Source organism: Rousettus aegyptiacus, unplaced genomic scaffold (genome assembly GCF_014176215.1).
Source record: "Rousettus aegyptiacus isolate mRouAeg1 unplaced genomic scaffold, mRouAeg1.p scaffold_m13_p_6, whole genome shotgun sequence".
NCBI classification, from domain to species: Eukaryota; Metazoa; Chordata; class Mammalia; order Chiroptera; family Pteropodidae; genus Rousettus; species Rousettus aegyptiacus.
In genome coordinates, this window is record NW_023416309.1 from 93,312,039 (window position 1) to 93,339,682 (window position 27,644).

Here is a 27,644-nt window from a genome sequence, read left to right on the forward strand (position 1 = left end):
TACTTTACTATATAATCCCATTTAGGTATGTGATACAAAGAATAGTGTTAAAATGTATGGCAATAAACAAAATGCCAAATAATTATTAGACAATAAATTGACATACAATTCATCTTGAAATTATGCAATTAAATATATAAAGGAACAATAAGGATATCTAGCTTCTCTTAATTCACATGGGTGACATTATTAGAACTGCTTTGCTTGTAATGTACCAGAGTACTCCAGAATAAACTTTGCTGAGTTGCAGGCTGTAGAGCTGATGGTAAGAACAAAAACATTGAATTCGGTTGTGGGAAAAAAGTCTGATGGATTTCAAAACAAGAGCTAAGAGCTATGGAAAAAGGAAAGAAAACTGACATGCTGTGACCATGTGGGGATCAAAGAAAATTTAGTAAAATAACTTTCACAGGTTAATTGACCTATTTTAGTTGCTGTTGCTGCTGCTGCTCCTGCTGCTGCTGCTGCTGCTGCTGTCACATAAGACAGGACCAGGGACCAACAGCAGCATCCTCTGATGAAGAAATCCTCCAGTGAAAGAGTCAAATACTTCAATAAAATTGACTTTAATATTCTTGAGGTGAATAAACATAAGAGAGGCCCTCTATTACAAACCTTCTTCTCAGCTCTTGGCATATACTAAGTTTGGAGTGGAAGAAGATAGATATTATTTTCAACTACCATCAGAAAATGTTAGAACTTGGAGGGACCATCAAAATACTTGTTCACGTGTCTCATTTTACAGGCGGGGAGGCCTAAGTGGTGAAGTGACTTGCTCAAGGTCCACAGCAAGTTGAGCAGCAGAGCCAGGATTCGAAGTGAACCCCAACTCCCAAACCTGGATGTAAGTACATTCTATGTACATGTATTTCTTTCTGCAGAGAGCTGATTTAACCATTTTACACACTTCATAGAACACTACCAGGAATTGTCCTAGAAGGGTTGTTCTCTATTTTATTATTTCTCTACCCTCATCGGAGATCCAAATGCTCATTCCCACCTTTCTGACGTATCTTCCGTGACACCCATTACTTTCCTTTTATTATTATTATTTGTTTATATGTTAGAAACACTTGAATATCTCTTATGTAAGTTGCTTTATAAACAGTTATTTTAAGCAAAATTATGAGGCTATTTTTGATAGAGAGGCCTTTGGGGAAAAAGTCACAATAGATGGGAGGTACCAGTATTCGCCTATGAAGAGTTTCTACTCATTCATTTCACATGACATCGTGGATGTTAGAACAACATGTCCCAATTCTGTGATAAGTATCTGATATGCCATCATTTGTCTCCCCAGTAGGACAATTTCTGGCAAGCTCTAAGCCTTCATGGGTTTGTGTTTACTCAAATGTAAAATGAGGGGTTGAGACAGATCACTGGTTTGCAGACATTTGTTATGTTGATATTTTTTCTTGTTAGTAGCATCACCACTTCTTTTAAACACAAAAAAGATAAAAATGGAGAACTTTGCCAGCTCTTAGGTGGCACAGAGGACAACTCTGAGGAACCCTAGGGATTCCTGTGATAAAACTTTAAAATTCTGGGGGAGCCGATTCCCATGAGCCTATTCAGCTATAACACTTTGTACCAACTAATTGTCAGTCTTCAGGGAAAACCAATAGTAAGATCGAAGTTGGAAAGAAAGCTAGATTGTCATGTACATACTGTGTGGCAGGTACTATATTAGCTGTTTAGATGCATTATCGAATTTAATACAGCCACCCATAAGTACTATACTCCCATTTTACCAACAAAATAACTAACTCAGAGAGGTTAGTCACTTCATTTCAGAGGGATTAAATGACTATCCAGGTCATAGGGTTAGGAAGTAGCTGAGCCAGAAGTTGAACCGAGTTTTTGTTGGTTCCAAAAGCCCCTATTCTTTTCAGCATTGTAAATTTAAGAGTTTAGAGGTTAGGCTCAGTATTAGACATGCACTATTCATTTTATCTATCGGGAGATTTCAGCTGCTCACCAGTAGGACAGTAATGTCAGAAGACCCTCTGAACTATTACAATTTGAAATAAGTCTGAAGTGGTTTACTAAGTTCCTGAGTGATCTTGCCTCCTAACACGTATTTGATTCCCTTTCCTCCCCATTTCCAAATCAACATTCTTTCCATGCTCATGGAGGACACAGAGATATCACAAATGCTCCATCAGAATATTCTTTGTTTTTTGAAGGAAAAATTGACATTTATTGAGCACCAACTGCATGCCAGATTCTAAGCTTACATATGTTCATTTTCTCATCAACCATGCTGCAATGATGAAATTAATGTGTATAGTTTATGGACAAAAGAAGTGGCGACTTAGCAAAGACCACACAGCTCAGAACAGGTAAAACTAGGATTTCAAACCCAGGCCTCCTGGCTGTAAACCTAATCCTTTTTTTGTTTTTCCGTACTGCCTCCCTAATGGTTCCCTGTCTGAACTAACTCAGAATGCATCTGCTCTTTCATCCTTCCCCTTTTAAGGTTTGTATGCTTAACTAGATTTCAAAATAGTTGCCTGAGTTTTCAAAGAAATATGTATTTCATTCTGACATCTTTGCTCACTCATTACTTTCGAATGCTGGTAAATTAACTGCCAGTTTACTCTGATATTCTCATATCAAGAGACAATGACCACCAGTGAAGAGTTGAAACCCAGTAACTAAATAGAAAGATTAATGCATCGATGTTAATTATACAGCATGGAGGATCCTGAGTGCTCTGTCATGCCACTGAAAAAGACACTTCCTTTTAAAAGATGAACATTTTTTTAGGTGAGCATCATATTACTCTGGAAAGTTATTGTTGGGTGATACACAGATGACACAAAACTTGGAAGCTTGGCAAATGGCCCAGGTGGAAACTCTCAAATCCTGATCATTGGGACCGATTATGACTAAGACTGAGTCTATAGCTGAGACAGTTTTTTAAAATAACTATCCATACGTGTGAAGCTTTCTGAGCTCACATGTGCTCCTCATTCACTCACCACTCATTGATAGCTTTCTTCTTTAGACAAATATTTAATCACCTGCTATTCTCTAAGTGCTATGCTAGGCACTGGAGCTGTGAAGATGCGTAAGGTCTCTGCTCTCAGGAAGTGCATCCTCTAGATGAGGGGACAGACATATACATGACCATAATTCTATGTAATATGAACATCCTTCATAAATTGAAAAAGCAATGGAGGTGTCCATTCCTTAAGCTGCGACAGTTCCCGCAGCTTAAGGAATGGAAGGTGCAGAGCAGGACTCAGTGAGGACACTGGCCTGGACTAGGAGAGAACAGAATTAATTAATCAGCCTTACAGAAAAGATGGAAATGCACAGAAAACAGCATATGCAGGAGTCGAAGAACACACAGCAATCTAGGAATAATAATGATAATTATCTCCGATAACTAACACATTGGTTTTGGTCTTAGGACTGAAGGGGATAGAAGATAAATCCAAGGAGTTGATACCAGATTATGAGAGTCCTTGAATGCCCTACTGAAGGCTGAAAGCATTATTACACAGTTGTTAAGAAACTAGCTTTCCTTCTGATCCAATGTCCCTGTCGTCACCAGTGGGAAGAAGGCGAAGGTCACAAGGACTCTGGACAGCTGTTTTCAGCTCACACCAATCACACTGCTTCCGAGCCAGCATCATATATTAGAAAAAAAGACATGATGTTCTCTCCATTTCAATTTTCATTTGCACTAAAATGGATGGCCTTTTTACACACTATCAATAATGCCTGTGCTGGAGGAGATTTTAATGGGACAAACATTCATCATTTTAAGGTTACTCTTTCCCCCAAAGCATGAGAGCAATCTGTTGGTAAAATGGAAAATCCTTGTGCACTAGGCTGCACTCCTGCCTTTTTTTTCCCAGGTGGTGTCCACTGATAGGAGAGGGCAGCAGTGACTGGAGACAGAATATGAACTATCATGTGTCTGAGCATCTCTTCCTCTGAGGAAGTTGTGCCATAAACAGAAGGGGCCAGGAGGAAAACAGTGGACCAGGGTTCTGACTCCGGTTTTGCTACCAAATAATTGTGTCATTTAGGTATTACTTCTACTCCCCGGGCCTAAACATTCTCACCTTTTAAGTAGAACTAGACTATGGATTCTCAGTTGTCTCCCATAATTGTGAAATCCTTTGTGATCTTGATATTAGATCATAGTTTAAAAAAAAAACAAAAAGCAATGGGTTGTTCAAAGTTCCTGATACATATATAGTTTGTAATATATAATATATGTAATCTAATATTATAGCACATGTGTACTATATGTATTATATGGTATTACATGTACTACAACCTAATTATATTATATAATATAATATATATTAATGTATAACTCTAAGTATATGCATATAGATATAACTATATAATAGTTTCTCATTTCTCCTATTTGCTTTATTTCCTCTTTTCTTGTTTTGGTGTCTTCAGCATTGGAGGCTTTTTTCAGTTGCCTTGGGTATCACTGGATTGTGGTTTGTCTGCATAGAATTAACAGCAGACAATAAAAATCTGATTGGAATCTCTGAGGTTGTGGCTAATCTGAGCTTCAGTGTAGGATGATCCAGGTCGGCTCTTTGTTAGGGAGCCCGTGATGTCAGTGCGGTGGACTGTTACACAGGTGACCGCCGATGAGTGGTGCCTCCCGGAACCTGTGAATGGGCTGGGCTTACATCTGGTTTAATCAGTGGAAGATACTGGAAGTGATACTGTGCCTGTCCTCTTAGCCCTTTTCCTTTTAAACTGTTTGCTCTTGAAACAGTACTTGGAAACTTGACTTCATGATGGGAGGCAGCCCAGGCAGCCCCATGGAGAGACCCACAGGGAGGGGAACTGATGCCTTTAGCTGACAGCCCCAGCCGAGCTCTCAGGGGAGATGTTACATGACTCTATCCATCCTAGTACCTCAGCCAATGCCAAGTGGAGCTGAAGAACGGCTCCTTCAACACACAGACAGTGATAGATAAGAAGCTGTTATTTTAAGCCACCAGTTTTGCAAAGATTTGTTGTGCAGCACTTGATAATTGCAACAGATTGGCTCATTTTTGCTTTGGGCTTGTCAGGTTTCCCAAGGAGGAGTCTTTCAGACTCTTGTCTGGAACTCAGTTTGTCAGCCTATATTCTGAGACCTAACTGGAGAAAATCACTAGAGGGTGTCAGCATTCAGCGTGGATCTAGTCATTTAACACCCTTGTTTTTCGGATGGTCCATGTTCCCGACAGTGCCCATTGATCACAATAAGAATAAATCTCACCAAAGAATAAATATATCTTCTTCTGCCAGGGAGGGAGCTGGACGGATCACTCAGAGTCATGGGATGAGGAAGAAGACCTAGATTCCTAACTCATTTTCAAAAATATTTCACCCAATAAAACAGAGTTTAGCTCCTCGCCTCACCCATTCTCCCTAATTCTAGAAGTTCCTGGAATTGTCAGTACCTCAGCCTTTTAGGGGCTTTGCGATGTTAATTGGGTTGTTTTTAGCTGTACTGCTGGCTCAGGATTTGCCTTTATTTGGTATACGAAGCCCATTATTACTGGTTCCAAAACACCATTAATTGTCCTCTGTCCTCTTTTCCTGGTTGGTACCCTTGTACTCCTAGATTTAAGTCCTAAGGGGGAAAAAAAATCTTTCCAGTAGCTTTCATGATGCTTTTGGCAGATTATAAGTTAGAAATTAAGTGTATATGTTCAATCTATCATCCTATCAAGAAATTTCTGATTATTATTATAGCTCCATTTTTATTTTATTTTGAAATAGAGATTCATAGGAAATTACAAAAAAGAAATGTACAGGGAGGTCTCATGTACACTTTACTCAGTTATCCTAATGGCAAAATAGAAAAACCAGCTTTTTGACACAGGTACAACCCACAGAGCTTATTCAGTCTCAGTATTACATGCTCTCATTTGTTTGTGTGTGTGTGTGCACATGTGTTGTATAGTTCTATGGATTTTTATCACATGTGATACAGAAGTCTTCCATCACCACAAGACTTTCTTGTGCTATGCCTTTGTAATCACACCTACCTCCCCATCCCTAACCTCTGGTAATCACTACTCTATCCTCCAGTTCTATGATAGAGTTGCATCAAAATGTTATCTAAAGGGAATCGTGCTTATAATGAGGCTTTTTTGAGATTGGCTTTTTTTTTACTCAACAGCATTCTTTGAGATCCTGATTTTTTTTAAACATTTTATTTATTTTTCCCCCTCCTCTCTCTCTCCTCCCATCTGGTAACCACTAGTCCATTGTCCAAGTCCATGATTCTTTGTATGTCCTGTTCATTTGTTGCTTTTAGGTTTATATCTCACATATAAGTGATATCATGTGATTTTCAACCTTTTCTGTCTGGCTTATTTTGCTTAGTATGATTATTTCAAGGTCCATCCATGTTGTTGCAAATGGCAGTATTTCATCTCTTCTTATAGCTGTCCCAATTTGCAGTCCCACCAGCAGTGTATGAGGGTTCCTTTTTCTCTGCATCCTCTCCAACATTTGTTATTACTTGTCCTATTGATTATAGCTATTCTGACAGATGTGAGATGGTATCTCATTGTGGTTTTGATTTGCATTTCCCTAATAGCTAGTGATGTAGAGCATCTTTTCCAATATTTGTTGGCCATTTGTATGTCCTCTAGGGAGAAGTGTCTGTTCAGGTCCTCTGCCCATTTTTCGATCAAATCATTTGTTTTTTTTGTTTTTATTGAGTCACATGAGTTCTTTGTATATTTTGGATATTAGGCCCTTATCGGAGACGTTGTTTGCAAATATATTTTCCCATTCAGATGGTTGTCTCTTTACCTTGTTAATGGATTCTTTTGCTGAGCAGAAGCTTTTTAGTTTGATATAGTCCCATTCATTTATTTTTGCTTTTACTTCCCTTGCCTTTGAGGTCAAATTCGGTTCTGGGAAACCCTCTAAGTTGTAGGCTCCATGAGAGAGGGACTATATTTGGCTCATACACAGTAGGAACTAAATCAAAATAGTTGACTTAGTGACCAAATAGAGCTCTGGTTCCTGAACCCTTTTATTAATTATGATTATTTTGGCTCAAAACACCAGAAAGGTAATGACTTAAAAAGGCTTAAAGAACACAGAGATGTTCGATCTCACATATCAAGAGTCTGAAGGCAGAGAAGTTTCTAGCGGTCTGCCAACATTAATTATCAGGCACAGAGGCTCATCTGGGGCTGTCCTCCCTACTGGTTCCAGGATGGTCACCACAATTCTAGACATTACCATGCAGATGCCTTAACAGACAACAAGAGGTATAAGAATATCAATGACAGAAGGGAGGTTTTGTTGCAATATGATAGCAAAAAGGCCATTTTCATCTCTGACTACTCTAACTATAATCTTGAAGTTTGGGTAGAGCTTTTAACTCCTATAAACCCAGGATCTGCATTTATTTTGAAAACCGAATTTTCTAAAATAAATGTTAAGCTGTGAGCTGGCTTATATTTATGATGCAGCAAAAAAAGAGAAAAAAGTGAAAACTTAATCGTAAGGAAATTTACCATTCCATTTTTCCTGAGCCTTTCAGTACAAGTTCCCATTGTCTTCTCATTGATAAGAAAGAGCTCACTCTTTTCTTAAAATAATGTTGCTGTATCCAAAAAGACTAGCATGATATTCATGAAATGAGAGGAGAGGGACTGGATGAAATACTGCTAATGGAAGTTCAACAGAGACACATACAAACTAGCATCTGCAATCCCAGAGGCTTCTGAGGCTGTGGGTGGTTTTGCATTTTTACTTCTCAGATCTGATTTTCTCCATTATGAGAAGAACAATCATTATAGGAGTCTGCTCTGTCCATAATGTTCTTCCTAGACCCATCATTTCAGTTCAATTTCATTAATTTGGTGCTTAAATTTATTGCTCTGGAGTCTAATGTGTATTACTCCTGTCAGCGTTAAATTTAATTTACTGCAAGTGGGCAAAGGGGTTGCTGAAACCAGATTTTAATGCCCAAGCCATTAAAATGTGTTGTCCTTGATAAATAAAATCTTTATTCTATAGCAGTACAATGTGTGTGCCTATAGAGCTATAGCTCTGCAGAATGTGCTCCTTTAGATGGCTTTTTTTTTCTTTTAAAATGATGTTTAGTCTCTTTCTTCTTTATATATGAATGTTCTAGAAAAGTTGGGCTATTGAAGCATTTTGTTCTGTGATTTTTTTTCAGATGATGAAATAGGAAATCTAACCCCAGCTAAACACTACAGAATTCTGCTATATTCCTGCTGAGATCTTTTCACCAGTGGATTACAGCCAAAGATACAATGTTGACATTTTTTGTAAGGGCACATGCTAGAGACAGCAGGGATTTCTTTGTGGTCAAAATGGAAATAGATTTTTTAAATCTTTAAAAATTTTAAAGATTATTTTGTTGTTGAAGTCAGACATGCTTATAAAAAATTCAATTGGTATGAAATGCGATACATTGTCAGCATTTTATCATATATCCTTTGAGATTTCCCTTGTTTTTCTCCTTTCTCCTCTACCCTCTGTCTATGTATGTATATATATATATATATATATATATGCATAATTTGCTGTATATATAGATATATATTTGTATATGTGTGTGTGTACATTTGCTAGATAAGTATTCACTAACTCTCTATTTCTATGCATACTACATAATAATTATTCAATAAATATTTGTAGAATACAGTCCTGCACTGCATAAGGATGTTTTGGTCAACAACGGACCACATATAGGGTGGTGGTATACCATATACCCAAAATGCATAGTAGGCTACAGCATCTAGGTTAGTGTAAGTACAATCTGTGATGTTAGCACAAGGACGAAATTATTTAACAATGCATTTCTCAGAACATATCTCATCGTTAAGTGCATGACTGTCATAAAGTTGATTATTTTATTCATTGTCATTTTTTTTCATTGTATCAGTTAGATGTGTGATACCATATAGAAAACAAAACAAAAAACAAACTCAAATTGACTAAGATATATTAACTAATATAAGATGAAATTTAGGGTTGATTTATTGGCGGCTCTGGGATGTTTTGAAGGTCCTCAGTGTTTCATGTCTTTATACTCTGTGATCCCCACTGGAGGCTATATACTGAGATGAATCTCCTGTGTCTATAGCAATTAGAGCTCCATGTTTCCTCATTCTCAGTTAGCATTCTTTGGCTCTCTTAAGAACTAGTTAAAACTTTCCCAGAAATCTGTATTATGCCTCTTTCCCATCATTGTTAGTCAGAATTCATTTGCACGAGCATTCTTCAAGCAGTCCCTAGCAAAATGGGCAAGAGTTCTATTTATCCATCAGGCCAATGCTTAGTTTATTCTGAGAAACAGAACTGTAGGTCTCAAGAGTAGATACCTGAGCAAAATCTAGTTCCTAATAAGAAGAAGAAAATAGATTGTACCTGAGTTTACCACCACCAACATTCACTGCCGAAATGTTAAGTGATGAGCCTCTGAATGTTTTGAAATTTTCCTTTGGATTCACCCATTGACCTCAAGGCTTATTGAAGAGAATTTTTTTCCCCCATTTTCTAGTGTATGTTTGGTTTTAAATGTTTGCTTTGTAAGCTAGGTTTTTTGTTTGTTTTTTGATTTTTGAGGTTTGTTTGATTTTGGTTTCGGGTTTTTTGTTTGTTTTTGTTTTTGTTTTTGCTGTCTTTTGTTTTTCTCCCCTTTGGGTAATTTTAAAGCTTTGAGTTAAAATTGTGGACTGTGTGGTTATCTCTTAATACCTCATGACTTTAAAGTAATATGCCTAAATTCTTTTTACTAATTTAGCAACTTTGACAGTATCTATTGACACTTTGCCCTGAAAAAAAAAGAAAGAAAAATACTATACTTAAAATGTCTCCTACCTATTCTGTCTTTCTTTCCTTGATTTTGACAAGTTATTACATTATAATGTCTTATATTCTGAGGTTTTACACCCTCTGCATTATGTCCTATAGACCGTTTAGTATGGATTCTAAAGTCTAACTTCTATATTTATGTACATTCAGTTATCTCTTCTATTTCTTTTATCTTTCAGCTTCCATTTTGATTCTCCCCCTCCTCTTTCTTCTGATTGACTAGATTTCAAAAGATATTAATCAAATCAGTCCATATGAGTGCAATTTTTCTCCAAGTTTTTAATTTACAGATGTTACTTTCTATGCTATTTTACAAAAAAAAAACAATAACTTAGCAGGGTATGAAATTCTTGGATTCACCCATTGACCCATTGTGAGAAGACTTTTGTCTTCTTTAGTCTTCTCACAATTTTGAAAATATATTCTATATTCTTCTGTTGAAGTGTTCCTAAGGATAATTGTGGAGCCAATCTGATTTATTTTTCTTTTTCAATATTTCTTTTCAGTCTAGATTACAATAGTGTTAATTTTTATATCCTGGAATTACAGTAACTTCATCAGTCTATGTTTCAGTGATTGTCATTTTTTAGTACTTTTCCCCCTTGGATCACATAGTATTCTTTCAATCTTCACATTTATGGCTTTATTCATTTTAGGAAAGCTCACTTGTATTATATTCCTGATTTTTTTTCTTTTCCATATGTAATATATGTTGTGTGCTATTTTCTCTGTTTTAGTAACAAGGATGGTAATTATCCATATGTTGAATGTATTTTCTGCATCTTCCAAATATCTCTGCCTCTCTCTAATTGCCTTTATCACTACCCTCAGTTTTATATAATTTTCATAATCCAATTCACCATGCCCCTGTGTTTTATCAGTATCTGTTCATACTCCTTCTGCATTTTAGTGTGTGTTTGTCATTACGTAAAATACCTTGTTTTTGTCTTTTCCAACATTTGGCAGCTCACTCCTATTCTCTTCTATAGACTTAATGATTTTTCTTTGATTGCTTGTGATTTTTAAAATGCTTATGTTCCTCCGATTGTTCGAGAATATAGAAGTAGTTATCTAAAATGTTCTTTTATTAATTAAATAATTGTTTTCAAGGTGCTCATTTTCCATTTGGCTTTTAGATTTTAGCTCTCCTTTTTATTATGTTAATTTGATTATTTGCTTGCTTGTCTGTTTTCTGAATAAGTCCTCCATTTGTGACATGCTATTTTTCTCAAGAAGAAGAGACATAGAATAAATTAGGTAGGGTAAGTTAGGGCAGATTGGGTCTCATTTCTGATTGGGTCTCATTTCTGATTTGTTGTCTTAGAATACTGTCTTATTCAAACTGAAGTACACATTGTGATGTGAATACACTCCCTTTTAGAGTTCAGAGTTCCCTCTTCTTTGGGGCATCATATCAGTTGGGAAGATAATTCATTTTAATCAGTGAACTTCAATGGCTCAAAGGAATTTTACTTTAGTTCTGCTTGATTACCACCATTTAGGAGCTACCAATAACAATGCCATTCTCCTGTCTCTTCTCCATCAAATCAAGATCTGATAAAACGAAGATATCGTTCTGCACGAGCCCTCCTTCATCCTTGCCTCTTCTACTAATCCAAACTATGTATTTGACCTCCCAAAATGTATTCCCCATATATTATTATGACCAGAGGCTCTGGAATCAGACTACCTCAGTTAAATCCTGACTTCACTTATGTCTATTGTTCAAGTTCCCTCACCTATCTGTGCTTTAGAGATTGTAACCTTGTCTGTAATATTACCTGCTTTCAATGCACTAGAATACATAAAACACTTAGAACATTCTCTGGTACACAGTAAACATTCATGGGCTTTTTGAACCTCTATGTTACAATGAGATGTTTACACATTTGGCCTCCCAAGAAATTTTAACTTTCAGAGTTACATGCACCTTGTTTGAAATCTGGAGAGGTATGAATACACTTTTGATATCCTTCTTGATTTGAGAGAAAAGTCACTGTATCGAAAGTACTTATCATAGCTTAGGGACTAAGGTTTCAGTAGCTTTCTGTTATCACTGTTGATGAATTTTATTCCCTAATCTTTGTTTTTATCATATCTTTAGTATGGTTTCAAGGAGCAGTAGAATGAATATGTCTTTTTTTATCCTTGAAGGGAATTCTATTTTATGTTTTATTATTATTCTGGAAATGCATCTTCTTTTTAAATTTGTTATAAATACCAAAATAAATAAAAATACAAAGATCACTACAAATCTCAGCAATCAGAATTAGCTACCTTCAACAGTTTAGAGAACATCTTTTCAAACGTTTATGTGTACATGCTCACATACACACACACTCATGCCTATTAACTTGAATACTCTTCCGTATCCTCTTCCTTCCACAATCTGTTTTGAATTTCCTTCTATGTAAAGAAATGACATAACTTTAAATGGATACATATAATTTCATTGGAAAACATAAATAATCTCTTGATGGACATTCATTTTGCTTTCAGATTTTATGGGACATTTTCTCCTGTGATAAATAATGTTTTAATGAGAATACTTGTCCATTATGGTACAATGCAAATTATAGAATGAGACAGCGGGTCTGCGCTTCTCACCATTTCGCCTGCTCTTTGAAAGTGTACCTTTTGGCCAAAAACCTGATAGCTCTCTTTCTTTGTCTAAGAGATAAGTCATATGCTTTAAAAAAAAAAAAATGCTATATCAACCAGAACAAAGATGGGCTGTGACTTAAAACTAGAATGAAACGTGTTTTCTCTTTTCAGAGGAATTCTGAAGTATTAAAAGGATGGATGTAGGGTGCTGAAAGAACAATTACACTCTCTGATTTTTTTTCCGAAACCGGCATTGCTACCAGAGGAAGCTCTAAATATGAAATCCACTTGTTCGACTAAAGCCTTACTTTGTTCAGTAAAATCCAAGCTTGAGGGCTGTCAAGAATTGTGAGTCTCATCACTTGTCAAAAGCCCAGAGAAAAGACAGGGCTATAGAAATCAGCTGGAAAGGAGAGAAAGGAGACTTACAGAGGTCTGGTATATAAATCAAAACTCCAAAAAAGTTTAAAAGTCTGCTGCTTCCTTTTGTATTTATATAAATTTCTATTTCTGGACATTCGTGGAAATTAATGTGCTAACCTGCAGTGACTCCAGGTATATGGCAGTGAATGATCTCATGTGGTTCCTTCTATTATGTAAATTCTTCATGAAACTTCCTTTATACAGTGTACTTTCTTTTAGGTACAAATTCAGTCATATTTTTGATGTGGTTGCTCTTTGCTTGGATTTCTATCATGCAGAAATATTCCCTTTCTCTGGTAGATATTTATCAGGCAGATTGTACCTACATTGCAGGAACAGATTACTCAGCGGCCATTTTTCTACATGTTAAATTGATAGCCCCGGAAAAGTAACCATAGGTAAAAAATGTTCTGGGAAAAGTACTAAGACAAAAGTGGTGGGGTACATAGCAATTAACACCATGAGTCTACTCTGTGAATGGACATTATGGCACTCTGAAAATTTTGGCTGATTGCAGCGCCACTCTAATATTCTCTTTTTCTAAGTCTTTACCCCCTTCAAAAGATGTGGAATGATCCAAATCAAGTAAAAGCAAATTTATTCAGAATCACCTTATAGCTTGTTTTGCTATAACATGTGCTGGGAAAACAAGAATTTATTCCAGCATGATTGATATATTGAGGAATAATTTAAGTATACTTTAAATGTCATATTTGCTTAAATATACCTTTATCTGGGAAAAACATTAGGAGAATGCAGAAAACCACACTCAGTGGAACCCAGGCAAGTAGAAAGACACTAAATGTGGTATACCCACAAACATATACTTAGACTTCACATATCTTCAGCTCCTTCATTTTATTGTTGGTGAACAGAAGCCATACCCATCCACACCTGGACTTACAACTTTGTGTCTGATTTTAGACAACCCTTCTTCTACCTGATAGGATGCAAGAATAAGCATCATTTCTGTAATGTTCCTGCCAAGGATGCAGGAAATGAATCTAATTATTATAAAATATTGAACAAACTTAAATTAAGGGATAATCTACAGAATAAATGACCCATTCTTCAAAAGTGTCAAGGTTATAATAATCAAAGAAAGAGTGAGATAGTTTTCCCGATTGGAGACTAAAAAGACATGAGAACTAAATGCAATGCCTGATTCTGAGCAAGATCATTTTGCCATGTAGAACATTATGGGGATACTTGAATGGATCTGAAGATTATATAGTAATGCAACAAAGTTAATTTCCTGACTTTAATAGCTGGATTGAGTTTAATGTAGGTGAATGACCTTGTTTGCACAAAATACATCCCACAGCATTCAGTAGTGATAGGACAGTAGACTGACAACCTGTTCTGTATTCATGTAGGGAAAATAAAGTTCTTTGTATTGTAATTCCAGGTTTTCTGTATGCTTATAATTAAAATTTAAAGAAACTCAAGAAAATATTTTGTATATTCAATAACATTTTTAAATTTTTTTAAGATTTAAAGAGATAACTGCTTGTGAGATGTCACCAGCTCCTTACAGTTTTAGGTGGCAACTTAGCACAGTTACATTTAAATAAGAAGACTTGGAATAAAGCACATTACCCTCCATTACCTTCATCAGATGCCTTCAGATTGAACTGCAATTCTCTGGGTCTCCAAGCTTGACTGCCTACCTCGTAGATTTGGGGCTTGCCAGGACTCCACAATGGTGTGAGCCAATTCCTTAAAATCTCTCTTTCTCTGTATGTATGTATATATAATGTACCTATATACATACATAGATAAGTAAGTAGATATCCATAGATATACATACAGATATAGATATAGGTATAGATGATATAGATATACCCATCCTAGTGTTTCTGTGTCTCTGGAGAACTCTAATACATTCCCCTTATTTTCTAAACTAATGTTATTATGTGAGAATTCAGGCTCCATATAGAATGAACTTAAAATTATTCAAGAGAAAACAAGAGACTAAAATTTTTAATGTGAAATACCTCATTTGGAAAATATTGACTCAAATTTCAGTAAAATATTGTAAGATCAAGCCAGACACATCTCTGTGGCAGATCCAGCCCTCAGGATGCCAGTTTGTAACCCCTCCTCCACCAACGGCACACTGAGAGCTTTGTCAGCCTTGAGTACCATTACAGCTGGGGGATCAGAGAGGAAAGCATGTGGCCAGGGATTGGGCACCACCGCTCAATGGCTTTGACCTGAGCAGTTCTGTGTTGCGGGTTTTCTGTGTTAGTTTTCTATATAAGGTTTCCTTTGACAGAAAGGATTTCAATGCTGAATTTTTAAAAGATAAAAAACCACCGCTCTAAAGAATCAGCGTCAAACCTTTTTTAATAACAAAACATCATCACAGAGATGCTCTTCCTCATTACTCAGCCCCACTAGTGCTGCTGTTCATTGTCACCACAAACTGTGGTGGTTCCACAGTGGCATTGTCTCCCATCACGTAACAAGAGCCTCTTTAAAGCTTTCAGAACCTCTTTCTCTTGGATAGAATGGAATACTGTTGTTTGCATGTGATGAGATGAAACGAAAAACAAAAAACAGTGAATATTTATTGCTAATCTCCAATGCATAGTGATGTCCAGGAAATCTTTTCTCTTCATCTTTTAGTTTTTTCTTTTGATTCCTGCTCCACAGCCCTAGTCTGGTATCTGACTAGCCACTACTTGGATCCTTTTCAAATTCTAAACTTGTGTGAAGGAGCAATAAACAAGATTCTAGACAACCCGGGATCCAAGAAGTCTACATGGTTATAGAGAAGACTTTGGGGACCTAATCCAAGGCAAATGAATGTGATAGTATGACATCTCAGAATCCTAAAGGACGTCAGTACTGGGACATCATATCAAGACAACACTCCAAAGATCAAGGCAGCATTACAAATTTCAGAGTCAACCATCCTTATTAGTGTGCCTTACAAATGATTTGCCCATATGTGTCAGGACACCAAAAGACATACAAAGAGCATGGCATACAGAATTTAGCAGTCGGGAAGTGATTAAGCTGGGTATTAGAACTCCAACCAAGTATTTGGGGTAGTATAGTGGAAACCCCAGTTCTAGAACAAAATTGGAAATCTGCTCCAGAGAAAAAAAGGTAGTCTATGGATATAAAGGGATAAAGATCCAGTGCATAGGACCAAACTGACCGAAGAGGTAGGGAGTGCTACAGTGCAGGGCCATGTATCCATCTCTGGGTTGGAGTCTGGGTCAGGCTGTCAGTGGCAGGTTCAGGTAAAACATAAGGATATGGAAAGGCATGTGGGCGCTCATCCATCATACCCAGGAAGTGTGCCATGTGACTTTATCCAAGCCCTTAACAAACAGCTCAGCCTGACTGAGCCACCAAGGTAGGGTTGACTCTACTACTCAGTGGCCAACTCTAAGAGTGCAACACAAGGGCAGAAAATAAGTGAGGAGCTGAAAGTAGTCTTTGATGGCCACTCTTATCGATAGCATTAGTCACACACCTCTCTTTAGAATAAATAGAAGAGATTTTTTCCTGGATAAATCAGAAACCCTTAAGGCAGGACAGATCTGCCTTTTCCCATCACCAGGGCCTGTTACTGTGGCCCACACCTAGAGACCTTCCACCTAACCTTTATTCTCTCCCAAGCACTGGTGTGAGTCAGTTATTTAAAAATATGTAATGGTTCTTATCAGTGCAGAAAACATTCATAGCATACAAGGGCTTTACCACTTGCCTTCAGTCCAGGTTCTTAGCCTCCCCTTATATCCTCCATGGGAGCCATGCAAACCAAAGTTCCCCATGTGCATCAAGCCAGGAATTAGTATTTAACTGTACTTTGAAAAGGCATATGTGCGAGAAGTGGCATTTCTTTATTCTCTTTAAATCAAATTAAATCTAACATTATACTCATTTTACCAAGTTGAAGTTAAATTCCATCCTAGTCACTACATTGCTGTCTCCCTATCATCACCTCCCTAGGGCTCTTTAAAGTTTAATCAGAGTATTCAGAGAGCTTCCTCTAGTGTCATCCACACTGGTCACTGGTGACATGCCTACTGTCCAAACCCCACAGGTCTACAGACCTCACTTTCCCCATTCTCCTCTCCCCTGACACACTTCTGCATCCCTGCTTCTCACACTTCCTGCCAGCATCACTTCCATCAAAAGGAGGTTACTTTCAAATAATGTCCTTCAGCCCTAAAACACAAAAATCCTAATTATTTGTGTATTTATTTGGCAGTCTTCTTAGAAATGAAGAGGAAGTGTTGTGGAGGAGGGAGGAAATACGTACAAACTAACCCCTCAATAAATTATGCTTCTCTTACTCCCAGTGTTCTGTCTACCTAGGCAACACTCTCTTGTCCTTCTGGTAATTTCTCTCCCTCCTTCTAAGACAGTTCTGGTGTCACCTCCTCAGTCAAATCACTCTAATTTTTTTTTCTTACTAGAATTCATAGCTCCCTCTTCTGGTCTCCGGCACTTTGTACCATCCTTTCCTGCAATACTTACCACCTGTGCTGTGTTTTTATTAACCGCATCTGTCTTGCCCCACATACTGTGAGTTTCTCAAGGGTAAGAAATATGTGTTATATATGAGTCTTTAGTAGAATACCTAGAAATTGATGAATGCTCAGTAAATGCTAGGTGGAATGAATGGAGTTAAAATTAAGTCTCTCAATACTTACTTTGATCGTGTGTGTGTGTGTGTGTGTGTATATATATGTATACACATATATGTATATATGTATGTATGTATGAATACGCATATGGCAACCATAGATAAAACACAGTCTAAGTAAATAGGGGTAACTTATTACTCCTGCCAGTCTGGGTTAGATTAGGACTGCCATCTAAGACATGGTCATGAGACGCCCTCAAGGGCAAGTCCTGACCCAGCAGCAAGCAGCTTCTTCTAAAAGGGCAGAGCAGAGTCCAGATGTCAAATACTTTTCCTTTATTAAGGAAAACATTTTCTTCGATGCTTCCAACTAGAAGACTATCTTCAGTTTCTTTCCTAAAATCAGACCCTGAGATAAAAATTTGAGTTCAATTGATTTATTACGTAAATGTGAGAGGGAAAAAAAAGAAAACAATGAGAGGGGAAAGCAAAGGAAAAAAGCAAAAGGAAAAGGCCAGGCAAGGGTGTAATTTGATGCAGAACTTCCAGAGTTTACACTCAGCTTGACCATCCCCCAGAAATGGGAGAGGGAAGCGATAAACTATCAGGTACCTCACAGTTTTTGTACTAGAGGCATATGTGGCTCCAGTGGCTAGAAATTAGCCTCCAAAGAGGAGCCACAGGCACAAACCACTGAGGCAAAGCTTACAGCCTCCCAGAGAGGGACTGAAAGCAGTAGAAAAGTATGATTGTGAGAAGCAGCCAAAGAGCACCACTACATCTGAGCAGCATAGCTGAACCCAGGCGCCCTGGGACAGGGTGTGTTGAAACCACTATCTCAAGTCAGCAAACATCCTCTGGCCACAACACATTCGTGACAGTGCTGTATGAACACAATCGTCAAATGTCCCAAAGTGATTACTATTCTCAGACATCAGGACTTTGTATAGTCAGAATGTATGGCATATTGCTTAAGACATGTATGGTGGAGTTGGAGAGAGAGGGATTAAATCCAGAAAAAGAACCTTCAATATCTTTGTGTTTTCAGTTTACTCATCCTTTAAATAGGGATAATAACATCTGTCATGGAGAACTAACATGAGGATTAAATGCATGTAATAATAACTTATGTAAAATACTCAGTAAAATATAAATACTCAATGTATGACTTGCAAAGATTTTTTTCTATTTTGTTCACCGCTGTTCCCCAGCAGTGACTGACAGACAGTCTCTGGTTAAACAAATGAGTAAATGAGTGAATGAATGAATTTAGTATGGTACATCCATTCACTTATTCACCCAATACTTAATTAACACAAGTCAAAGTACCATGGGAGATTCTAACTTGAATCGAACAGGCCACATTCTTGAGGAGCTTGTAGTCTAATGAGGAAAATGAAATGTTAATGGTTATTATACCTAGAACTGTTACATTTTTAGATAAAAACTATTCGGTGTCTTAATAAAATGTTATAGAAGCAGAGGAAGAGAGGAGAAAACCAAAGATAAAGATTGTAGACCGGAGATGACTTAATGGAGTAAAGAGCATTTTAATTGGGATATGAGGAAGGGTTTGCATCACCTTCAATATATAATATATAAAATAAGTGAGCAGTGATGACACCTATAGAGGAAAATAAAACAGGAAAAAAGAAATAGAAGATAGGGTGCTATATCTGATACATTAACAAGTCAAGAACAAAGAAAGTCTTGCAAATGTCTGTGAGAAGAACATTTCAAAGAGAGCAATCATGAGTTTAAAGCAATGGAGTAATTGTCCTTTAGTTCAAAAGGTCACAAAGCATCACAGTTTAGATTAAATATGGGCATGACCAAGAATACTAAATAATTTTTCTTAATAAATTGATACCAGTGATGGGCAGTAAGCTGACCCCAGGTCATTTTAAATCGCTTACACACACAAAAGAGTGGTTGCCTAGAAGAGTCTGGTTTACCTTTTGAATTACTGGGGCACTGAATGGCTACTGTCTCCTAAATCTTTCCTTTCAAGCTGTGTCTTCAAGAAGACTATCGTACTTGGCCTGCAAGCCAAGCAGGTGGCGATCTTGAAAAAGAGAAGATGTCTGTTAGGGGAGTTTCACTGACAGTGTTGCCTTTGGCTTTACCACGTTAACACCGCCTAAGATCTGCATTTTCAGGGAAAGTGAGTTGACAGAGAGCATACTGGCTCACGTTGTTTGGGGTAATGCCATTATTTATCATCCCTTAGCTTCCATATGCTGACGTGTGTGACAGCTAAATTGTAGTTTTGAGGGGGTTCCTCTGATGCTGAGGAATGACTTAAAGGCAATGAGGGGACCATGGGCTTGGCTATTAGGCTGGACTTACTGCCAGCATATGGTATTCACAGGTACCCGAGTCCCTTTATGACAGCTGTAAGAATTCTGTGGCGAGACAGACTGGACTTTATTGGCACAAATGAATGATGCTAACTGTGCCAGGAGTTTCTAAGTTACAGAGATGGACTGGCTGGCAAACAGGAGGCCTGTAATTACTTCTCACACAACTCACTTTGGGAAACATGGGTATTTTTCCCCCAGATCGTTTCAGGGAAATGTGTCTTCTTGTTCAAAAAGTGAATAAAAAGAGAGCAATTAAATATAACCATATGGACATTGGTGCAATGATAATTGAATACGCCTATGGAAGAGAATACCAAGTCTAGACACAGAATCATCCATATAAGGTCACCTGATGCCACTGCAATTCATTGGGAGAAAGAGTGGTGTTTTTAATAAATAATACTAGATCTATTAGATATCTGTGAGGAAAAAATAATTTTGTCCCTACCTTAATTTTTATTTTTTCCAGCTTTATTAAAACATCATTGACATATGATGTGATAATTCGATATACATATATAGTGAAATGATTACCACAATAAGGTAGATGAGTTAATACATCCATCACCTCACAGTTACCTTTTATTTGTGGTGAGAAATTTTAAGACTTACACTTTTAGTCACTTTCAAGTATGTAATGCAGTCTCATTAACTCCAGTCACCATGCTGTAATTACATTCCAAGAACACAGTCAACTTATAACTGGAAGTTTGTACCTTTTGATTACTGTCATCCATTTCCTCTACCTCATCAACCTTGGCAACCACCAACCTGCACTCTGTTTCTATGCGTTTGGTTTGTTTAAGATTCCACATATAAGTGAGATTACACAGTATTTATTCATCTTTCACTGTCTGACTTATTTCACTTAGCAAAATGCCATCAAGATTCATCCAAGTTGTTGAAATGGCAGGACAGGGTCACAGGCTGTGCTCTGAAGTTGGATGGCCACAGGCCGTGATTGGGTGGACCTTTGCCTGTATTCCGCTATTGGGTGAGGCTGCTGGCTGAGCTCTCTGGTTGGGCGGGGTCTCCAGAGACACACCACAGTTGGGTGGAGCTGGACCTCCATGGTTAGATGAGGCTGCAGGCTGTGTTTCCTGATTGGGCAGGGTTTCTGGCTGGGCTGGCACCTAGTGGAAGCCACAGGCTGAGTTCAGCAATGGGGCGGGGCTATACACTGGGCTCAATTACTGCAGTCTTGACTCCATGTCTCTGTGGTACCACAGGCTGTGCTCCAATGCTGCTCGGTGTCTTCAACCACATTTTCCAAAGGGCTAACGATGGAGGTCATGCTTAGCAGTTGGTGAGGAGTGAGAATTTTTTCCCCTGCAGGGGCAGGTCCTTTGGGTGTGCTTCATGGCCAGTGTAACCCATTCGTTGAGTGTCCAAATCAACAACTGCCATGTCTAACGAGAACTTTGGAAACGAATAACTCTTTCTTAATATTTTATCTCCTTCCTTAAAGAACTACAATTAAAAATTTAAAAATGATAATGAAACTACTCATTGCAATAAGTTTAAAGATAAATCTCTGATAAGGTTTTTAAGAAGAAGGAAAGAAGGGAAGAAGCAATTAATTTTTTTTCTTCCATAGAACAATGCATAGGTAATAGCCCATTGTGTGCACAATTACTGTCAAGCTGCAAAAATACTGTATAATTTTAACATTCTACTAGCCTTTCCCAATCAATCTCATTGATGTTTTCTCCAAGTATAAAAAATGGAAGCTTGGCTTCTTCAACTTAGGGAAAATATAAGACCTCATTCTGTGCTTCTCAGTTTCTTTGTTATGATGCTTAAGTGCCACCAGTATAATTGATTTCTTTCTATCTCCTCATTGAATACTCATTTTTGATTCCAGAATAATAAAATGTGCTTCTCTGAAGCTGTGATGAATGAGGTATATGTACTTCTCTAACTCTTCTGTTTATGTCCAAAAAGATGTGCTAGAAGAAGGGAATCGCTGGTTGTCAGAACTGGATGCTCATCCTTCCACACTAGTGAAATATTTCTTGACTTTCTCCTGGCACAACTAGAAAACAAGTGAGCAAGATAGTCATCATAAAACCCTAAGGAAGCAAAAATTCCTCGCAGGCTAGCCCAGAAAAATCTAGATCAAAATCTGGGAAGTGCATCAGTTGCAGTGATACATGGATAAGCATTTTTCAACAATTTCTTTTCAAATGCTAGTTAGCCATCTAAACTTCCAAAGAATCTATGAAACCTAGAATTCTCACTAGTGTCAAATAATGTTGGGAATGCTGGAATCATTATGTAAATTTTCATTAATTCTTGCAATATCCTAGGGAATTACTAACTTTAATTACCTTCTCAGATGAAAGCAATGTGACTCCATAGTTTGACAGTCGCTTTCAAGGTCACTGAGCTAGTAAATGTTAAACTTGAGATTTGAACCCAGAACCATGTGTCTTCAAAGCGTAGGACCAACCAAACTATCTCACTGACAAGGATATGGGGAATGACTGCAAGATATAGTCTTTAACTCTTGTTGGGATCTGAAAAAAACCATTTACTTCTCCATGCCTCAGCCCCTCACACCAATCAAAAGACATCCCTTACTGACATCCCTTACTCCCATCAAAAAAAAAGGACCATAAATAATTATTAATATCTTTTTGAACTTCAATAAGACAAAATTTGAATCGATACTGTGACAGGCAATGAAACCTAGTTTAAAAGTGTTTTGTTTTATAGATTTGGAACTTTGCAAAGGCTGATTTTTACTTGTTTAATGCTGACACAGTTTAGATGCACTGCCGGCAAGCAATGGAGGATGTTGGAAAAAGCCTGCCATACCAGCAGAAAGTGCATGCTTCCTTATTATTCAAGATAGTGGTTTTCCTATCTAACTCTGCCCTGAAACAATACTTTATGCTTTCAATACTTTATTTTAATATTGCATTTCATCAAAAACAAGTTCTCTCCTTTTTTCTCTGTATGTTTGAATTTGTCCCTTTGTTCTCTACCATGAGCATACTCAGTATCAAGAAATGTTCATGATGCCTCACTTTATCTCTGCTAGGACAGAACTCTTGTGTCTATTTTCTATTGAGTGTCTATGATTACATAGTCAATAAGAAATGAACTTAAAATTTAAGCCCAAATATTTCTGATTTAAAAGCCCATGAACATTCCATAATATCATGATATATTTCTACTATTCTTCTCTGGCATCTTTGCCTTTATTTATTTCTCTATGTAATTCCGTTTAATTGAATTTCTTCTTATTGTCCCTCTGGCTGAAGATATACCTTCTATCCTGGTCCTTCCATCGCTCTCTTTATACCTTATCTTTCCACCTGTGCTAGACCACCGCCACCAGATTAGCTCTGTATTTCTAAGGGTATTTTGTTCATTCATTCATCAATCAAATCAATGATACATCAATCTCTTCATTTAATCATTCAACAAATATTGACAGAACATCTATTATGTGCCAGGCCCCTTGAGAATCACAAATATAAAGGATAATATAACACTCCTTCCAGCAAAGAGCCCATGGTCAACCAAGACAAACATGCTAGAGTGGAAAGTGCAATCAATTCTAAATATGCAATGCTAAGAAAGCATAAAAGCCAGGCATTCCATTTTATAGAAACTGAGAAGTTTCTCCACATAATGTGTTTTTTTCACAAAGCAAAAATCTTAATCGTTTATATAATTTGAAGCTTAAGTGACTTAAAAATCCAAATTATCATGCATACTTTCTAGTAAGATTAAATACTCTTTGAAATATTATTTTGATGACCACATAATAATCAGTGCCTGAAGTTCTTATAATTTATTTTAAAATTCTCCATTGGTTTTAGAGGTTGTTTCCATTTTTTTTTCTCTATTAGACTAGTAATGTTGCAATGATTTATCCACATTTTTTATTACACTTATAGATGCCTAGAAGTGGAGCATCTGATTCCAAAAAGAAATATTATAACATATTCTTGATATATCTTGCTCAAGCGCTTTCCAGAAAAGTTTCAAATGTATGCCTACTGGCCACCTCACAGAACTCTCCCCAGTATCAAGTAGTATAAAAATTTCAATGCAATTTAAAACATGAAAAAGAATACTTTATTGTTATATAAATTTGCATTCCTTTGATTATTAACAAGATTTAAAATTTTCCCACATATTTATTGGTTATTTGAATTTCTTAAGTTTATTTCTTTGTCCTTATAGTCTATTGAGTCACTAGTGTTTTTTATACTGATTTATTTTTTAAAATATCTTTATGAAATGTTAATTTTATTTGAATTATTTTATTATTTGGCTTTTTGTTTAAATCTTATGGAGTATTTTTACATTAAATCAAATTTTCATACAACATTTATTAAGAGTACTAGTTCCAGATGATTGACCGAGCATAGTGTTTTTCTCCTTCTCTTCTGAGTTCCAACTAAAATTATGATACAGTTATAAAAAGGGAAATAAAATCAAAGGAACAAAAAGAACACAAGGGGCTCATTAGCAGAGGAGCAATTTCAACAGATTTTTACATATCACAAATAAATGGAAGTACATAACATATATATGTCCAAACTCATTGAAATGTATGCATTAGATATGTGCAATTTTTTGCATACCAATTATATCTCAATAAGGCTTAACAAAGTTAAAAAATAGATGGAAGCATATTGATAATTGAAACAAACTGGAGGAGACTACAGCCCAGAAAAGCAAGAGGGAATTAAGCAGAAGAGGAATCCCATCTGTTCAGAAGACCTCCAGGGAGGGTCCTGATGAAAAGAAAAAGGGTGGAGGTAAAGAGGAAGGCAACTCCTGCTTGTGGGAAAACACCGACGGTCACTCCTACCCCCTTCCTCATGCTTGTTTACAATAAGAGATGGGCTGGTTTTTTGTGCCAAGGCAAACAAACAAACAAAAAGTCTAGAGGGCATCATGCTAAGCAAGATAAGTCAGACACAGAAAGAAAAAAAACTTCACAATCTCACTTATATATGGAAACTAATATAGTCAAACCGATAGAAGCAGGGAGTAGAATGATGGACATGAGGGCCCGGGGAGGGGAAAATAGGAGATGTCGGTCAAACGGTATGAAGTTTCAGTTACACTGGATGAATGAGTTCTGGGCTCTAAGGTACAGCATGGTGGCCACAGTTAATAGTGCTGCATTATACACTTAAAATTTGCTAAGGGGATAGACTTTAAATTAAATCTTCTCAACACACATGCGCACACTCACTTGGATACTTAAATGATACCATGCTACTGAAAGATGTGAGAGGCAAAGAAAATCTCTTTAGGTCTGGACAAAATAAACATAGCGGTGGTTAGGCTAGAGTTCAGTGAAATGTGGTAGCCTGGGGTAACTTTGTAGGTCGCCAGACCCCAAACCAGGGAAGCAAGATGACTCCTTGATGTCACCAATGAGAAGAGGTAGGTCTCCCAACACACTTCTTTACTCAGGCAGGACTAACTCAGAAATGGGTCAGCAGTGAACCTGTGGCCCAAATCTCAATGTATCTATCTACCAGCTGCAGCAAAGGCAGCTGAGTCGGTTCATATAGAATGTTTATGTGTAAAGAGAATGAGAGAGAAGACTGAAGACTTAAGACAATGGTAAATCCAATTTGTTGTAGAGGAACATTGCCAGAGAATGAGGCTATTCAAGAGACAGAGATTTTTTTGCCATAAGTGGACGTACGATGAATGTGCCAGTTTGGTTTACCTAATAGAAATTTTTGCTCACAAATGAATAAATACACCGGCTTATTTAGCAGGCAGCCTGGGACCAAATGAACCAAGGGGGTGGGGTGGGGGGGTTAATTGTTTTACAACAATTAAAATTCTCATTTTGTTTTTTAATGTAACTATACCAAGTTGGCCCTAAAGCTATGGGAATGAACATCTGGAAGGTTTGGAAATAATGTCTCTGAAAAATAAGAATTGCGAGCTCATCTTTCTCCTTCGATTCCTAAATCTGTTCTTAAAACTAAGAAGGAATTATTCAGGAACTATTGTCTTTCCCTACTTCCTTCAATCTGCCTAACATCAGTTTATATCTCTATGGAGAAGGGGTGACCGTTTTTGAACAAGAAAACAGTCTTTGGAAGTTGGTCATTTACCTAAGTGAAAGAAGTGAAAATCTTGTGTCTAAACTGTGTGTATGTGCTGATAGGTATCTGAGAACGCATTGCATCAGCACAGTGGCCCGGCAAAGCCAGTCTCCATCCTGCTTCAAGACGTAACACAATATGCTAACAAGAGACCATGTGAAGCACTCTACGTACAAACTACTTAGGTCTTTGCTGATCAATTTCAAACCCACAGCAAAAAAAAAAACCCAGAGCAGGGACTCATTTGTAAGAAACATTATGCTGTGAGATTTGAATGTGCTGTGAAAGAAACTGAAGATCTTGAAGCAGGTAAATTCACATCTCAAAAACTTCACACAATACAGCTTTAACTTAACTGTATAAATTCTCTTAGTCTAATTTGTTTCCACAAATAGTAATTTTTCTTTATATGCATCTTCATCATCCCCATAATGACAGTAACCATTAATAGATATGTACCATTTACAGCATACCATTTTGCTGAACATTTTACATGATTTATCTCAATGGCTACAACAATGTCATGGGGGTAGGTACTATTTTTATTTTCTTCTTAACAGATGGGGAAAGATAAGGCTCTGAATAGCTAAGAACTTGTCCAAGATCCCCCAGCTAATAAATGGCAACATCAAGATTTGAAGTTTGGGCTCTCTGGGGCCAGAACCTACACTATCAGTCATTATACTCTAAATAACCTGCCTCTTCCCTTGAAAACTATGGAGAAATTTCCTAAAAGGCACATTTACGAGCTGGGATATTTTAAAGATTTGATTTATTATATGTCAGTTTCTATCTGTCCTGCCTTTCTTTTAAATAGGCTCAGATGTGCAAAAATGCTGGAAGCTTATAAAAGTTTCATGTCAGAGTCTTGCCTTTGTTGCCAGTGTATCTGGAGACAAGCTACACCTCATCTAACTCACATTACTCCATTTTCATCTTCCTCGGCTCTCCAGCCCAATTCCTGATTGTTTCTTCAAGAGCTATTTGCCTCTGACACTGTGCTTTGAACTTTCTACCCTGACTCAACACTAAAGTTTACCTTTGAACATGCCTAATGGTTATCCCAACAAATGGCACCGTGTCTTCCCCTTAAGAAAGAGAAAACTGACAATGGATAACCAGTTATGGAAGTTCAGCAAATTTTACTCTTTCATACCTTTTTCTCCTGCTGCAGTAACTGGCAATAACATATGGAGATCCCACACAGGAAATGTCAAAATCCAGGCAACTCTGCCAGCATTTCAGGTCATTATTCGGTCTACAGCTAGAGTAGGCAAAACAGGCAACCAGTTTACAATAAGCCAATTATAGGTCCCCAACCAAAAGCTGAGTCTGACCCAGGTTTACAACAGCATGAAATAAAAGCTTTAATGAGAAGTAAGAAAAAACAGTTTGCTTTCTATTTCCTGGTTTTCTGCGACTCAAGATCCATGGGCTGATTCCATGTGTTCGAGAACTACAAGGCAGGGCTTTTAATGGGCCGGTTGCCATTCCCCAGGGAAATACAACTGAGCTGGATCTGGAGTCTGTTTGCAGCTAATAAGGTCGGAGTGTGAATGCCCAACCCCAAGTGAACTAATAATTCATGGTCACTCAGAGTGAGAGAATTAAATTCCCATAATTCACATCATTAAATAGTACTACTAAAGTGCCAGCATACCGTGGTCTAATAATGTGTCTGATTCCTCGAAAAAGGTG

The 27,644-nt window shown here is 37.3% G+C and overlaps 1 long non-coding RNA gene across 1 annotated transcript in view; it reads left to right on the forward strand.

Annotated features, from left to right (window-relative positions):
• Window positions 1-745: 745 nt before the first annotated feature.
• LOC107513658 overlaps window positions 746-27,644 on the forward strand; it is a 54,614-nt gene continuing 27,715 nt past the window's right edge. The window contains exon 1 of the long non-coding RNA XR_004951556.1: window positions 746-844. This is a non-coding gene — a long non-coding RNA (uncharacterized LOC107513658). The remainder of the gene's footprint in view (window positions 845-27,644) is intronic.